This window comes from Macaca thibetana, chromosome 17 (genome assembly GCF_024542745.1).
Source record: "Macaca thibetana thibetana isolate TM-01 chromosome 17, ASM2454274v1, whole genome shotgun sequence".
Lineage (NCBI taxonomy): Eukaryota > Metazoa > Chordata > Mammalia > Primates > Cercopithecidae > Macaca > Macaca thibetana.
The window spans coordinates 93,164,244-93,173,024 of record NC_065594.1 but is presented as its reverse complement, the minus strand read 5'-3'; the positions used below and the strand labels follow the sequence as shown (position 1 = coordinate 93,173,024).

General features: G+C 54.9%; 1 long non-coding RNA gene across 1 annotated transcript; it reads left to right on the top strand.

The window, feature by feature from the left end:
- Positions 1 to 1,265: 1,265 nt before the first annotated feature.
- Positions 1,266 to 5,943, top strand: LOC126940849 (uncharacterized). The gene is made up of 3 exons (XR_007720937.1): positions 1,266 to 1,339; positions 3,388 to 3,532; positions 5,630 to 5,943. It is a non-coding gene; the product is annotated as an uncharacterized LOC126940849 (long non-coding RNA).
- Positions 5,944 to 8,781: the final 2,838 nt, after the last annotated feature.

Below are 8,781 nucleotides of genomic sequence, written 5' to 3'. Positions count from 1 at the left end.
TGCCCACCATCGGGCACCCTACTGGTCACTAGGCCTCCTCAGCGCATGAGGGTTCTGTGAAGAGGGGTCGCGTGCCCCTCAGCCAGCATTCCCGGGGTTTGGGACCCCGGACCTTCCAGAGGAATCACCCTCCTATGCCAGAGCCCCGCCTCCAGGGAGACGCTGGCGTGAATCTACCCCTGGCCTGCCTGGGAGGGGATAGGGCTCTGAGCCTGGTCTGGGCTGTCCGCCTGGGCATAAGCATCACAGCCACTGCCAGGGGAGGGCGAACCTGGCCAGAGGCCCCACCGTGTGCTGTGGAGCCAGCCCCTCCACAGCCCCGTCCATGTGGGACAGGCCTGGTGTTCCCTGGCCACTTTCGGTCGCTCACACCGCCGGGTGCTGGAGCCTGGCCAGGAGGGGGTCAGGGGACAACCGCATGCGTCCCAGTTCTCCCCAGGGCAAGACGGGGCGCTGTCCAGGAAGAAACCCTGTGGAGGGAGGGGAGCGCACCTCAACGTTTCTTCCTTCCACTCTTGCAGGAAAATTTGGGGGAAATGTTAAGGCAGAAAGAGTGACCCTGTTCCTTTTTTTGGTAACTCCATTCACTCCACTTCAACCATAAGAATCCCAACCAGGAAACTTACCAAGCATCACAAACCACCTGGAAAAGCAACACCACACAGCCTACATGCGGGGCCGCTGAGGGGACATATACCCGGCCACTGAGGGGACGCACGCGGGGGCGCTGAGGGATGTGAGGTTGCTGAGGGATGCACGCGGGGCCGCTGAGGGGTGTGGGGGCTCTGAGGGGGTGCACACGGGGGCGCTGAGGGGACGCATGCGGGGATGCTGAGGGACGTGGGGGGCGCTGAGGGACGTGGGGGGCGCTGAGGGACGTGGGGGCCGCTGAGGGGACGCACGGGGGGCGCTGAGAGACGTGGGAGTGCTGAGGTAAGGCAGGCGGGGGACGCTGAGGGGACTCATGCGGGGGGCGCTGAGGGACGTGGGGGCGCTGAGGGACGTGGGGGGCGCTGAGGGACGTGGGGGCGCTGAGGGACGTGGGGGGCGCTGAGGGACGTGGGGGCGCTGAGGGACGTGGGGGGCGCTGAGGGACGTGGGGGCGCTGAGGGACGTGGGGGGCGCTGAGGGGACGCACGGGGGGGCGCTGAGAGACGTGGGAGTGCTGAGGTGACGCTGAGGGGACGCACGGGGGGGCGCTGAGAGACGTGGGAGTGCTGAGGTGACGCTGAGGGGACGCTCGGGGGGGGGGCGCTGAGAGACGGAGTGCTGAGGTAACGCAGGCGGGGGGCGCTGAGGGGACGCACGGGGGGGCGCTGAGAGACGTGAGAGTGCTGAGGTAAGGCAGGCGGGGGACGCTGAGGGGACTCATGCGGGGGGCACTGAGGGACGTGGGGGCACTGAGGGACGTGGGGACGCTGAGGTAGCGCACGCGGGCCACAATCGGCCAAGGATGAGACCATTAGAACATCTGCAGTGGGTTGAAACGCCTCAAATACAGTAAGATCCAGGAGTTATAACGATACAAAAAATAGCAACAATGACCTAAGTCACCTTTGGACATGCTAAAAACCAACTGTACCTCAGGATGACCAAATAGTTGATGAGGAAAAATCCCTCTTCAGAAAAGTATTACAGCTCACAGGTGAAGAAAGGAGACACAAAAAAAAATCGAAGCATCTTCCCTCCGAAGCCCCACAATGGAATCACGGGTGCCAGGAGATGGCCAGGCACATGGCTGAGCTGGCACCTTAGGGGGAGGGTACCAGGGCCATGGGGTCCCTGGTTGCTTGCCTCAGATGCGGCCAGCAAGGGAGGCACGACATGGGGCTGTTGAGTGAATGTGTGAGAGGCTGCGAGTCCCCATGGTCCAGCCACTAGCGGCCTCGCAGCATCATAGGAGTCTGAGGTCTGCGCGGGCAAAGAGCGAGCTCCGGTGTTGTGTTCCCGCCAAAACTGGCCGCGAATCGCAGATAATGACGCCGGGACCCGCGCCTGTGCAGGAGAGACAGGGGTGTGCGGAGGATGCTGGCAGCCCAGAGCAGAGTCCAGACCTGGGGACACCGCGGGACAAAAGACAAGTCACAAGAGGAAGAAGTGGAGCGAGCCAAGAAATTTTTCCTGGTTGGGAAAAAAACAGAGTCTTAAAAATTCTGTGAGATGCCAGGGAGTCCTGGGCACTGATATCTGGCAGCATTAAGGAGTCACCATGGATTATTTTAGGCATAAATATGGAACTGGGGTTGGGTAGGGTGTTTGGTTCTTATCTTTGAGAATACTTTCTGAAGTGTTTATGGATAAAATAATATGATGTCTGGAACTGGTTTAAAATAGCCCAATGAGGAAGCGGGTGGGGTGCTCGCCTTGGCAGGAACATGGGGCCATTGTGCTGGTCTCTCCCCGCGTTGTGTTGGAACTCTTTATAAACAGCACTAGCGAGAGACGGCAGCCTGCCCTGTGCCTGCCCTGAGGTCACCCTCACTGAATTTGGCTCCCTCCAGCCCAGCTCTCACAGGGTCCCAAGTGGCTTCAGCCAGTGTCCTGTGCAGACTTCTTCCTGAAGGAACACTGAGTCCTCACGGTGGGATTTCCTGCGGTGATTCTGTGGTCTCAGAGGCCCGAGGGACACACATGTTTGAAAATCTTCTCCATTTCCATCTGTATGATTTTCGCCTTCATTCTCTTCTCCTATTAAATGGAGGCCATCAGCATGCTTAGACACGCCCGCCAGCTTTAAGAGTTTAGGGCTAAACAAATGAAGCACACAGTGCACTTCAAAGACTTTGAGAGGAAGGCCCAGTGTACACAGAGGTCCCAGGAACCCTGAGCTTCCCCAGGATGCCCATCCTGAGCCTTCGGGGGGCATCTAACCCACTCAAACCCCAAACACTCGTCCCTCCCCCATCACAAGGAAAGACAGGCATGGTACCCCACCCATCAGCGGTGTTGCTGAATCTGGCAGCCACTGTGTTTGTCAGACCTGCCTGCCTTGTTCAGCAGGGAAACCACTTGCTATGATGAATGGAGCTGCATGCGAAACTTAGATAAGCAGGCGGGTCGAAAACACCTCCCTTGCCAGCATTCCAGTTTTCTTGCTTGGCCCAAGAACCTGGTTTCACTTTGGAAAGGTGGAAGGAGTGTGGGGCTACCTTGTTGCCATTTTCAGGCATGGCTGGGCTCTCACACAGTCACTCTTAGAACAGGCATGTCCCTGCCTGGAGGCCAGATCCTCTTGGGTTGTGGGAACCAAGCCCAAAAATGTCAAACAAGTGGCAAAACCTTTTGGGTAATTTTCCTCTACCTCAAAAAACACCCGGCCGCTTCTTCTCCCCAGATGTTAAAGGTCCTTTTATTAGCATTGTCCTATTGTGTTTTTTCATCTCTCAGACACAGACACAGGAAGCATCAACTCTGAGGCTTTGGCCAGGATGTGAGCCCGACTCTCGCAGCCCCAACTGGCAGGCTGACCTCATGTGAACTCCCTGGCGGTGGCATCCTGGAGACACCCACATGGCTGAGCTGGCACCATAGGGTAAGGGTACCAGGGCCATGGGGACCCTGGTTGCTTGCCTCAGATGCAGCCAGCAAGGGAGGCATAACATGGGGCTGCTGAGTGAATGTGTGAGAGGCTGCGGGTCCCCACGGTCCAGCCACCAGCAGCCTCGCAGCATCATAGGAGTCTGAGGTCCAAGACACCGGACTCACATCTCAATCCTGCCCTGTGCTGCTCAGGGCCAAGTCTAAGCTGCTGTGAAAAAGAGGCCCCCACATGCAGCGGCTGCCACAGAACACGGTCATCTGTTTTTCATGCACACTGTAGACCTGGTCATTCCGGCCAGAGCCCCAGGTTTTGTTGCTCTTCCAGGGCACATTCTGGGCCGTGTGCTGGAGGCTGGGCTGTGGGTTCCTCTGAGGAGGTAGAGGGATGCGCACCAGGGCCCGCATATTGAGGCTCGGCCCCCGTCCCATCACCTCTACTCTGGTGAGGCCACTTCCTGCAAAGGCAGCTGTCTGCTCCTGCCTGGAGCTGCCCCCGGACCACACAGCATCCAGGAGATGAATGCACTTCCAGCCTCGCCACCCTGGGGAGATGTACAGCTGAGGTGGCAACTTCGGAGCAAGCAGGGTGGAGATGCTTCCCTCGAGGTCTCTCCCAGCCCTGCTGCCCTGTCACTCAAGGTATGGGTTGGTTGTGTTCCCCAAAAATACATGTTAAAGTCTGAGTCCCCCACACCACAGAATATGACATCATTTGGAAATAAGGTCATTGCAGATCTAATTACCATAGTGCCCCCTTATCCTGGGGAAAATGTTTCAAGACCCTGGTGGATGTCTGAAACCTCAGATAGTACCTAACCTTACATACACTGTGTTTTTTTCCCATGTGTACAAACTTATGATAAAGTTTAATTTATAAATGAGGCACAATAAGAGATTAATAACAATGATAAAATAGAACAATTATAACAATATACTGTAATACAAGTTATGTGAATGTGGTCTCTCACTCTCAACATATCTTATTATACTGTACTTTCCCTTCTTGTGATGATGTAAAGTGCTGTAAAATGCCACATGGTGAGATAAAGGGAGGGGAGAGATGCAGGCATTGTGATGTAGATGGAAAATTCCAGAAATAGACAATTGTTTGGTGTTCAGTTGTATGCTGTTCCAAGCCATCCCATCCAAGCCTGGGTTGCCATTGGCCACTTGGCAGCCAACCCAGTGACCAAATGGGCTGTGGTGTCACAGTGCTTGTGTTCAGGTCACCTTTCTTTTACTTAATAATGCCCCCAAAGCACAGGTGTAGCCATGTAATATTTGTGAAGCGTGGTTGACTATGAGTGACTAAAACCCAGAAAAGTGAGACTGAAGACAATAAGGACCACTGTAGTTAGGATTAAGTCATGACTGTGTCCTTATAAGAAGAGGGGTGACACAGGAGCCCATGTGGTGGTGGAGACAGAGATGGAAGCTGTGAATCCACAAACCCGGGAGTACCCGGAGCTTTGGAGGCTGGGGAGGCAGGAAGGACCCTCCCAGCTGTTGGGGGAGCACAGCCCTGCTGGCACCTTGATTTTGGACTTCAGGCCTCCAGAGCTGAGAGAAGATACATTTCTGTGGTTTTGAGCTCCCTGGTTTGTGGTACTTTTCCAACTGCCCCAGGACACTGCTGCGCCAATGCCTTTGACCTTCAAGGTCGCATTCTGGCTGATGGAGCTGACAGGCGTCCCGGCTCCACTGCCCTTGGGCTCCCGCTCTGACTGGCCTGTGCTGAAAAGTTAAAAATAGCTCTGCATATATTGAAATAGTTATGTCAATTCTAAAGGCTCACACAGCTGCTATAAGTGTCTTGGATACTCTTCAAAATAATATTTATAGGCCTCTCCAAGCTCTGTCGAACTAGCTTTTTATCATTAATTAAAGCCAAGCTCATCTGTTTGTTTACAAGTTGGACTTGGCACACTTCAGCACTTAACAGGAGATGAAAACTGCAGTTTGTTCAATTTCCTTTTAATAATTTTGTTTACATTTTTGCCAGCACTCATAATCTGGGTTCAGTTTCTGCCAGCACTGATTTGGTTTATTCCACATGGCTTGGGCCACTGCGGGACTCCATTTGTTCCAGGGCCACCTTCCTGTTACCTTTTACTGTTTCCTGAGTCAGCAAGAAAGACAGATCCGCCTGAAGACTCCAGCACTCTCCTCAGCTGCAGCCCCCACAGAGCTCCGCGAAGTCCTTTCCCCCACAGGATGGATCTGAGGCACCCACCATTAGAAAAAAGGAGTGGAGAAATGATATGCAGGAAGAAGGTCCATCCTGATTCACCAATCGCATGGATGCACTTTCCTACCAGGCTAGGAGGGAGGAAAGTGGAGCCCCACCCTGACTGCTAAGCTGTTTGCTTTGGTGTCACGAAAAACAGTTCAGCTTCCCAAATCAGAGAGGAAAAGGTTTTCAGGGGGTCCCTTATTTCTATTATGTAAGCTTTAAATAACAAAGTAGACCTCTGGGGCCAATGTGGGTGTGTGATGACGGTTCTGTGGGATTCTCCCCATAGGCCCATCAGACGGCCTCACTTTCTGGGTCTCAGTGGGCCCAGGTGTGACACAGCTCCTCCAGAAATGATGACAGCCCTGGCGACCAAGGACTCTCTGTGCCACTGGGTTTGTGCTCAGAAGTATATTCAATGATTTCCCCAGAAAATTCCAAGTCACCTCCTAATACTGTTTGTGAAAACTAAATGAACTGTCGTGGTCTTCTTCAGGGACAGTTTGCTAGGAAGGCTGGTTATTGGCATAATTTTCCAAATCAATGAACTAAGTTATAAAACTTTCTCCAAGGCCCTGATGGCTGTTACAGAGACAGAAAAGTGAATGGTCAGAAAGAAGTGTGAAAATTCACCCAGTATTGGCAGGCCAAGGCAGGTGGATCACAAGGTCAGGAGATCGAGACCATCCTGGCTAACACAGTGAAACCCCGTCTCTACTAAAAAAATACAAAAAATTAGCCGGGCGTGGTGGCAGGCGCCTGTAGTTCCAGCTACTCAGGAGGCTGAGGCAGGAGAATGGCGTGAAACCTGGGAGGCAGAGCTTGCAGTGAGCCGAGATTGCGCCACTGCACTCCAGCCTGGGCGACGGAGCAAGACTCCATCTCAAAAAAAAAAAATCCACCCAGTAGACACAGCAGCCCTAACCGCCTCTGCAATTAGGCCTTTCTCAGTCCAAGACAAACAACCAAACGGCACACAGGCCTTCATCCTTGGCTGTGACGGATACTCGTCCGTGTGGAGGGCCAGGCCTGTTTCTCCCATCACTAATGGAAGCCTCTCTGAGTTTCTATAAAAGTCTCCCCCTCAGAAGGGGCTCTCTGGAGATTTTAAATTATGTTGGTTAGGATAGTAATACATGCTTTTGCTTAAAAATCAATAGGTGCAGAAATAAAAGCATAAAGTACAAAGTGGGTTTCCCCTCCTTGGCCAGAGGGAATGCTGTCAGCAGGTCAGCCCTGACACCGCCGCTCACTGCTTGAGGAGCCTGTGTCTTTCCTTATGTACAGGGATCATGCAACGGCCACCCCTCCACACGAGAGTGGGGGCACCGACTAAGGCCAGAGCCAGGCACCGGAAAGGCGCAGTGGCCCCTCTACCTTACAATGGTGTCGCTAGGACCCACGTGCATTTGGGGCCCCACATCAAAGCTCCCCAGGCACTCCCCTTGAAACGACTTTGCTTATAGCTCACCTCCAGGAAGGGCCCTTCCCTAGAGAACAGTAGGACACGCTGTCCCTCAGGCTCTGGGAAAGCAGCCATTATCCTGGAAACCAGGACTCCTAGGACATTCTGTGCCTCCCCCATGTGGGCCATCTTGATCCCCACATAGACTCCAGACTCAGGTGCTCTTCGAGGCTGGGCATCCCTCCACCAGGTGGTCCTGGTTCAGTCCCTCTGTCCTCTGCTCTTGGTCTTGTCTGATGAGCTCATGCCAGTTCACCACAGCCTCCTGGGAGGAGGACGGTGAGGCAGGCAGCCCTCCTGAGCCCCTTCCTCCTTGCAGAGCACTTCCCTGGGCCTGATGCAGCGGGAGGAGCTGAGCAGTCCCCTATCCAGCCCAAAACAGGACACCTCAGGGCTCGTAATCCTCAGAGTCCCCACCCACATGCTACCCACACAAGGCCAATGCCTGAGTGTGAAACACAGAATACCTCCTCTGTCGCCACCTGACTTCACCGACACCACAGCGACACCTACACCACAGAGATGCCCACGCCTCAGTGACGCCCACGCCACAGCAACACCCATGCCTCAGTGACACCCACGCCACAGCAACACCCACACCTCTTTTCTTCTGCAGCCCTGGAGTCACTCCCAGGCCAGGGCACCAGGCTGAGGACTGGCCTCAGAGCATCATCAGAAGCTGCAGAGGCAGGACAGTGCTGTTTCCTCAATAGCTTCATGGAAAGATCCAGCCAAGCCATCTGGGGCTGAGCTTTGCTGCGTCTTCCTGATCCTGGCCAGTGTATGGGCTTCCTGTCCTTGAAAGCAACAGCTCACTTCCTGACGTCCCAAGAGTCGAACTTCTAGGTGTTGGGAACCCGGCGCCTCAGGCTCTGGGCACTCTGGGTTTCAGGTGGAGCTGGCTGGTTTCCCACCCCAAGAAGAGGGCACAGGGTTGCTTGGGTGTTGCTGTGGCCCCAGCTCCCAGTGTCCTGCTGGAGGAGCCTCGGCCGGGTTCCCCTGATGTGGTCCTGGCAGCGGCAGCAGTGCCAGCCACATGGCCACCTCCCATCTCTATGAAAGGGAGGCTTCACTGGACCAGAATTTTGCCAGACCTTCCAGCTGCTTCCGACCAACCGGCAGGTCCCCCAGCATGATGCACATTTGCTGTTCTGGGTGACAACGCCCAATCCCACGACCGGGTCAGACAGGAGGGGCCATGCTCCTCTGGAGAGTGAGCTAAGACCATGTTACGGACACAGAGAAGTAGAAAATGTGATGCAACAACTAATTATGTTGCTCAAATAGATGTGGAAATCCCGCGTTGTGGTGCCTCTTGGGGCAGGCGGCTCTGTTACCCTCACTCAGCCACCCACAGGTGATGCTGGCATGGGCCCAGTGTGGCCCTCGCCTCCCCCTGAGCCTGGCAACCCCGGGCTGCCTCCTGGAACGGGGCTGGAGCTACGTCTCCCTTGGGGATCAGGCGGCTGTTGGCCTCAGACGACAACTGCTTGGGCCCAGCCCCACTGTGAGGGTGGCAAGTGGAGCTGGAATTCCGACCCAG